Raw genomic sequence first — 8,456 nt, forward strand, 5'->3', positions numbered from 1 at the left:
TGTTGTTTCCAGGATCCACAGGGAAACTTAATTTTACCCTGAGATGGCTATGATCTCCTAAGCTATCATCTCACATGGCAGGAACCTGTGCCTAAGAGAAACCGCCTGTGGCTCAGTGGTTAAAAATACTTCTTTCATCTTCCCACATTGGTGGGTTCAAATCCCAAGTATGGTCAGGAACTTCAGCACATATTCCTATTTTTTAGTGACAATATGCAATCTAGATGAATATTGATGATATCACAATGATGTCAAGATTGTGCATCAGACATGTCTACTTGCTCTGAACCACAGCCATTGTGAGTAGGGATTCTCTTCTTAGTTTTCTAGCCTTTTGAGAATGAGGTTTAATATGCTATGCTGTATATATTTTATGTGCTTTGCTTGAGTAATGCATTTTTAAACATATTTTTCTATTATTATCAGAGACCTCTTTACCCCCCCAAAATAGATTTAGTATGATATATATATATATATATATATATATATATATATATATATATATATATATATATATATATATACATGTACTTTGCTTAAGTAATACATTGTTAAACATCCTTTGACCTTAATATCAAACTGGAGTCCTCTATACCCCCAAAAATAGAAGCCCTGTTCACCTATATACAGACACCTCCTGCATGCCTAAGTGATGCCTAAGTCGTGTCCACCTAACTTGCACCTATCTAATGCTCAAAAGTAGACCTGGTTTTGCAAAGGAGTCTTCTTTACACCCAAAAATAAATTTTGTATGCCATTTGATTGAGAAACATAGAGGCCAAAAGAGTTTTTTTTAGAAAACAGCAGAGGAACTGCACAAATGTTGAAAGTACATTTTTGATATTAATCCTAGAGAAATTACTGCATGTGAATCAGGATATAAACTTGGTTTTGAAACTGACGTGTGGTTCAATGGCTGAGTGTATGGTGCAGTGGTTAGAGCTACAGCCTTATCACTCTGAGGTTGTTGGTTCAAATCAACCACTGCTCCTTGTGACCCTCGGCAACCAAAAAAGAAATATGATAAAGGAGTCAAATCTAAGTAGCACATAGGATATAAGTGGTATATAAGTAATTAAAAGGTAAATAAATAAAATTTTAATGTAAAAAAATATGCATACAATTTTAATGTAAAAAATGCATACAATTTTAATGTAAAAAATATGCATACAATTTTAATGTAAAAAAAAATGCATAAAATCACCATTCTAATGATGTCATAATGCTAACACACTATAACATTATAGACGTTATTAGGATGTCTATACAACTACTAAAAGGTATTTCTACAAAGGACATCTGATAATATAGACATGCTTAGATTCACTCAGCAGTGCACGTGATTCTCTATACTTAGCGTTGTCCTCCTGGACATCTAAACAACGCCTAATTTTTAGATGTCCTTTACAGCAGTGTTCTTCAACCGCCGGTCCGTGGACTGGTGCTGTCCGCAGAAAATTCCTGCCGGTCCGCGCAGGGCCGGCGAGACCGACGAGGCCGGGTATATAGCAGAGGTGGTGTTGGAAGGGCCAGATTAAAGGGCAAAAAGAAAGACAATAGCCCCAGGACTTTTCCTCTTGCCAGCATCGCTATAGGCTTTGCCGATCTTGATCACGCCCCTCTCTGAAGTGACTTCCTGTTTTTGAGGGGCAGGATTGAGACCAGTAGAGCTTATAGCGAATAGCAATGCAGACAAGAAGAAAGGTCCCTTAGCAGGACCACAATTGAAGGTAGGGTAGGTTTGGTCTTTGTTATTGTTGCCAGGGCTAGATTAAAGGGTAGGACCTGAAATTGTTAAGTGGGCCCCAGAGCCGACATTAGGGGGGAGCAAACAGGGCAGCTGCCCTGGGCCCCGCGGTCTGAATTTCTCTTCCCCTTCTCTCTATCTCCCTTACTTCCTGATCTGTTACTTTTCAGCGGGGTCCCAACACGGCAGCCATTCTCACATGCTGCCGGTGGCTGCCCTGAAGCTTTCCCTCTGTGGCGATCTGCCCTGTTGGAAAGCAGAAGTTGCGGCAGAGAGAAAACTTTGGGGCAGCCACCGGCAGCTTATGAGAATGGTTGTCGTGTCGTGGCCCCGCTGTGCCCAGCAAGACAAGATTCTGAACTGAAATTTAACATCTGATATCTCAACAAAAAGGTTCACTCTAGAGAGAAAACAGCAGCAGAGCGTCAGAAGGAGACCCTTTGAAAAACTCTTATGACTTGACTTTGGGAGGGCCAACAGGCACATTCTTTGTTACCAATGCAGATGCATAAACAACTATTTGTTTCACTGATCTTCTTTTCAGCTTCTCAGATTTATTTTTAACCCTTGGGGAGCTTTAATCTGTGGCCCTCACTTTTTTTTGTTAATGCAATGGCTCATTACATATGTGCAGATCAAAGAAAAGGGTCGAACTTTAGGCAGATCCTGCTCTGACAAATACAGCCATATCCTTGCCAGCAGCAGATCTACCTACCAGGTCATTCCACTACTCTCTGATAGTACCTGGAAACCTGATGGATGAGGACGCAGCATTAGAGTACCTTCATGTTCAATTGGTTTCAGAGTCTAATGCTACAGGAATTGAATATGCTCTAGTGATACAAGGGCATGAAGGAGAGAGAGGGAGGGAGGAAGAGATGCCAGAGCAAGGAGGTTCCTGCCCAGTTTAGCAGGACCAGGGATGAAGGCAGGGCTGATAGTAATCGAGTGCTCGAAGAATGAATCGGGGCCAGAAGCCAAGGGAGGGAATAAGAGATGCTAGATCAGGGGTGCCCAACGCGTCGATTGCAATCGACCAGTAGCTCAGGAAGGCAACGCAAGTCGATCGCGGAGCCCATCCCGGGCTCTGTGATAGACTCGTGTTGCCGTCCTGATCTATGGGCCGATCAGCCTTCCTCTCCAGTGTTCTCCCTAGGGCCTTTTAGCTGGGCGGTCCGCCCAGCTGTCATCTGCCGCTGCTGAACATTAAAAAAAACCCACCAAAAAACCGGCTTGGAGATTTCAGCCCGTAGCGAACTTATGCTCCGGGCTCTAACGTGCTTCTCTTCTCTTCCCTCCTAAACCGGAAGTTATGTCCGGGGGGGGGAGAAGGGAAGCCGACACGCACATGTTGAAAGCCCTGAAGCAAGCGTTCGCTACGGGCTAAGCGGGAGACAGGTTAGTGAAGCATTTGTTCTTCTTCCTGCCGGGTCCTGCCTACTTTCTGTTTCCGCAAAGGCAGGACCCGGCAGCATTTCCCCCAATAGGTTGATCACGATCTTGGGCTGATCAGCCTTCCTCTTCCCGATGGCAGAATTGACGTCGGGGAGAGGAATGCTGGTTGGCCGAAGCAGGGAGAGCTTGGGGCCTATTATTGGTGGCGTTTGGGTCCTGGTCCCCGATGGTAATGGCAGTGGCAGTGGCTTGGGGGAGGGCAGGGAGAAAGAAAGAAAAAGGGCAGGCAGGGAGACAGAAGGAAAGAAGAGAAACAGAAAAAAATGAAAGGGAGGCAGAGAGAAAGAAAGGGCAGGGAAGAGGAAGGAAAAGTTGGGGGAAGGAATGAGGTCTGGAGGAGAGGAAGCATACAGGCTAAAAGAAGGGAAGAAAGATTGTATGCACAGTCAGAAGAAGAAAGTGCAACCAGAGACTCATGAAATCACCAGACAAGGTAGGGAAAATTATTTTATTTTAAATTTAGTGATCAAAATGTGTCTGAATTTATATCTGCTGTCTATATTTTACACTAAGGTCCCCTTTTACTAAATCGCAATAGAGGTTTTTAGCGCAGGGAGCCTATGAGTGTCGAGAGCAGCGCTGGGCATTCAGCGCAGCTCCCTGCGCTAAAAACTGCTATCGTGGTTTAGTAAAAAGGGAGGGGGTATATTTGTCTATTTTTGTATGGTTGTTACTGAGGTGATAGTGCATAGAGTCATCTGCTTTGACCCCTTTGAAAAATCCTGGAATAGGAATGATGATTAACATTTTCTATGCGTACAGTGTGCTTTGTGTTTTTTTTTTATTTTATTGTTGGTAGATCATTTTGACTTGGTCATTTAAAAAGTAGCTCGCAAGCCCAAAAAGTGTGGGCACCCCTGTGCTAGATTATGAGGAGAGGGAAAAATGTGATATACATGTTGTGGAAAGGGGATGGTAGACTGGGGGAGGGGTAGTGTGACAGAAGGGAGATGGTGGATCCCCTTGGGGGAGGATAGTTATTGGAACTAGGTGGGAGTTGGAAGAATAGGGACACAAAGACAGATGCAGACCTTGCAGGGGGCAGAGAGACATGGAAAATGATGAACATGAGGGTGGAGTATGAAGACAGAAGTAAGATGTTGAACATGGATAGAGGGAGTAGGGAGAGAGGGGATATGCTGGACATGGTGAAGGGGGAATAGGGAGACAAGGAGAAGATGCTGAATAAAGAATGGAGAGAGTAGGGTGATGGAAGGTATCTGTTGGATTAAGATGGGGAATTAATTAGAAATTGATTAAAAGGCTAGAGAATTTATCTAGACTGCTGTACTTGTGAGTTGACAGGTTTACACTAAATAGAAATTAGGAAAAAGTAAAGCATACACATATTAAGTAGGCAGTGGTAGGCTCTCTAACCAGCTAATCAGGATGCACATTTCCTTTTCTTTTTTTAAACCCTGAGGCAAGCTGCTTACACTATAGGAGGGGTCTTAGGTATCTGGTCAATTGGAGTCTGGTACCCCCAGTCCACCTTTAATTCTGGGACTTAATAACAAAGCTCATGAAATTCTAGGTGGACGCCTTCACCATATATAATCAAATGCTTTATTTTGCAAGGACTTAATGGACAATCTGGGAATCTTCAGATGCAAAGTCTGACAAAAATATAAGAATCTAGGTAATAACATCATTTTACATATTGCCACTCTCCCCAGCTAAGAATGAGTCAGTCTATGCCATCTGTCTATGTCGTTCGACAAATCTTGAAATATTTTCCCATAATTTAACTGATATAAATATGAAAGATCAGATGGGAATTTTATCCCTAGATATTATATATAGGACTCAGCCCATATAAAAGGGAGGGTACTCTATAGTTGCGGAACAACTGACTTATCCAGGTTTACATTCAAACATTCTGACTTAGATGCATTCATTTTAAATCCTGATAATAGTCTTTTAATATCCTAAGCTTTGTGCTAATAGTGTTATGAGCAATTTGTTTAATGTTTCTCCTGCTTTATTATGTACTATATAAAATTTCAATAAAATTTTGGAACTGAAAAAAATTTATATATTATTTCAAAAATGTTTTAAAACATTTTTATTCAAGAAATTTGTATTAACATATTAATCACTTTAGGTTTATTAATATATCTAAATTGATATTGGATGATTCTTCTACTGGCTTCTTGCTTCTAATAAATCTAAAAAGTTTTACTATGGGGCTCATAATCGAAAGAGAAAAATGTCCAAAAAACAGTCTAAGTTGACACTTGGACGAACATTTCTCAAAAACGTCCAAGCGCCGAGAATAAAACCGGGTTTTGGACATATTTAAAAACAACCTAGGCCTTCATAGTGCCACTCAACATCCAAAGTTAAACGGGGCATTTCGGGAGGCGTGTCGAGGGCGGGAGTTGGGCAGGATGTGGGCCAGCTTAGAATTATTCGTACAGCATTTATAACCGAAAGTTTTACAACAGAATCTAGACGGAACTTGGACGTTGTGACTTAGACCAGTGGTTCCCAAACTTTTTTGTCCTACCGCCCCCTTTCCAGAAAAAATATTACTTAGCGCCCCCTGGAAATTAATTTTTTAAAAATTTTAATAGCAATTAATAGGAAATATATATTTATTAATGTTTCTACCTTTTTTGTAAACTATAGTAACGAAAGGTGTAAATTAGAAACATTGAACTTTGAAATTATGAAACTATTTATTGAACTCAGAATAGAATGTAATACAAAAAAAGTTAAAACATTCGAAATCATCTTAATGAGAAGGATGAACCTGGTGTGCTGCTACCAATTTAGTAATCCTCGGCTCTATTTTCGTCAGCAGTAATCTTAAATCACCGCGATTAACTATTTGTAATTGGTTTCTTTTTTTTTGTTAATAAATTGGTTACCGCACTGAACCCACATTCCACTAAATATGATGAAGGAAATGCAATTAAGAACTTTTGAATTACAGCCCATATTTCAGGATAAGCCATAGGGATCTCCCTTTGCAGCCAGAATTGTTGGTAGCCGCTTTCGAATTTAAATTTCAATTCATCATTTGTAGTTACTTCCATCAGTTCTTCTTGTAACTGTGGAAATTCTTCTGTGTTTACACTTGAAAAAGGATCCAAAATCCAATCAGGTATGTTCATTTTCAAAATATCATCAAATCGTTGATTAAAATCTGAATGGAGAGCATTCAAGTGTTCATAATAAGAAAGTATGTCTTCATCTTTATTTTCTGCTCCTGATAAATTTGGGAACTGGCTGAATTCCCCTCGTCCAAAGTTTTGTTTGTACAGAAGAAGTTTTGTCACAAATGCAGAAATAACAGATTTTGTTTTTATTAAATTCACTTCATCACCTTGAAGCTGAAGATTGCTTTCATTAAATTTTTGAAACAAGTCTGTCAAGTAAGCAATGCCACTTTTTGATTGAATTAAATTGGATCGTAAAGCATCATTTTTATCTTTCAAGAACTCCAGCACCGAGTTAAACAGTTTATAAAACCTATTTAAACAGGCACCCTTTGACAACCAACAAACTTCTGTATAAAGCAGCAAACGATTAAATTCTTCATCGTTTTCAATGCAAAGCTGTTTAAATAATCTGTCATTCAATGATTTGCTTCTGATTATGTTGATAGCTTTAATTACATATTGTAATGAATTATGTAGGCGTGCACTTAAATTTTTGGCAACTAAATGTTGAAGATGGATGGTACAGTGTACTGTGAATACATTCGGCACCTCCTTTTTTAAATATGCAAGAAAACCTCTGTAGTGCCTACCATCGCTGGAGCACCATCTGTGGCTACTGATAAGATATTACTCAGAGGTATTTCTTTTTCTTTAAAAAACTCATCCAATGCATGAAATATTGATTCTCCTTTAGTATCAGTTTGCAAATATTTTGCAAATAATAATTCTTGGCAAATTTGTTCCTCCTTTGTGAACCACACGTATGCTAAAAGTAAATCTTCATTTCCTGGCAAAGTTGACTCATCAAGCTGAATAGAAAACCGAGATGTTTTTAAATATCCACACAATAAATCTTCAACATCTTGAGCCATTTCATCAATTCTTCTTTGCACTGTATTATTGTTCCAACAAAATTTTCTTGATAATATCAGATGCTAGCTTGTGTAGCACAGTACGTATTACTTCACTTATAGCCGGTATAATTAGTTCTTCACCAATAGTATGAGGTTTTCCCGATTTGGCAATCATTAACGAAATATTGTAAAAAGCAAGCAAGCCATCGCCATCTTGTGTGGTTGCGGTTGAAAAGAGTTTTGCCAATGTCGGTTGTTTGATAAATTTTTCTTTTAGTGTTCTAAAATAAGATAAATCCTTATCTTTTTTATCACCATGAATTTTAGTCAAATGTTCTTGTAGTCTGGAAGGCTTCATAGCTTCATTTGATAAAACTTTCTGGCAAATCAGGCACATTGGTAATGTATTGTTTACAGGTGACTCAATAAAGCCATATTTAAATATTCGATATTATATTGTCCTACATTTTTTTCTTTGGTTGAGCCATTATTATCTGTAGAAAAAAATAAATTTTTAACCCTTTGAACCCTATGGGTCACTTTTCCGGCCTGCCTATCTGTCACCACTACCCGTGGGGCTATTAAACAGGCCCAGTTCTACTGAATTCTGTGTGTAGGCGAGATGAATCTTTGCCTCCCCAAACAAAAATGAATTAATTTTTAAGTTGAACAAAAATAAAAAAATACTGAAAATCCAAATTTAATTTTTTTTTATTGCATTAGAAAATATTATATTTCGTTAAGAAAAATAAGGTAAATGAATATTATGCAAAAATAAAAAATAACGTAAATAAATCATAATTAAAAGTGAATTTTCCTAGCTTTTAATTCTACAAAATCTTTTACCAAATCTTCTATGTCTAATTCAAGCCCAATTTTAGGCGTAGACGATTTTAGGCGTAGCTCCACTACTAGGCTCGGTTTTAGGCATAGGGCCTACGCCATAGGCCCTACGCCTAAAACCGAGCCTAGTAGTGAAGCCGAAAAGGGAGGGAGGTCAGGGTTCAAAGGGTTAAGGGGGTATTTTTAATAATATTTTTTTAGTAATTTTTTGAAATATTTTTGTAAAAAACAAACTAAAATAAATACTGATGAAATAAATAAACATGATATTATTAATTGTAAAGCACATATAATTATTACAAAATAAATAAATAATACTCACCAATTATAGTCGCACTATTTGTTAGTTAACTTTAACTTGTCACAATATCATATCACAACAATATAACC

At 38.6% G+C, this 8,456-nt stretch overlaps 1 pseudogene; it reads right to left on the reverse strand.

Annotated features, from left to right (window-relative positions):
• Nucleotides 1-5,939: 5,939 nt before the first annotated feature.
• Nucleotides 5,940-7,659, reverse strand: LOC117366419 (annotated as a pseudogene).
• Nucleotides 7,660-8,456: the final 797 nt, after the last annotated feature.

This window comes from Geotrypetes seraphini, chromosome 9 (genome assembly GCF_902459505.1).
Source record: "Geotrypetes seraphini chromosome 9, aGeoSer1.1, whole genome shotgun sequence".
Taxonomy (NCBI): Eukaryota; Metazoa; Chordata; class Amphibia; order Gymnophiona; family Dermophiidae; genus Geotrypetes; species Geotrypetes seraphini.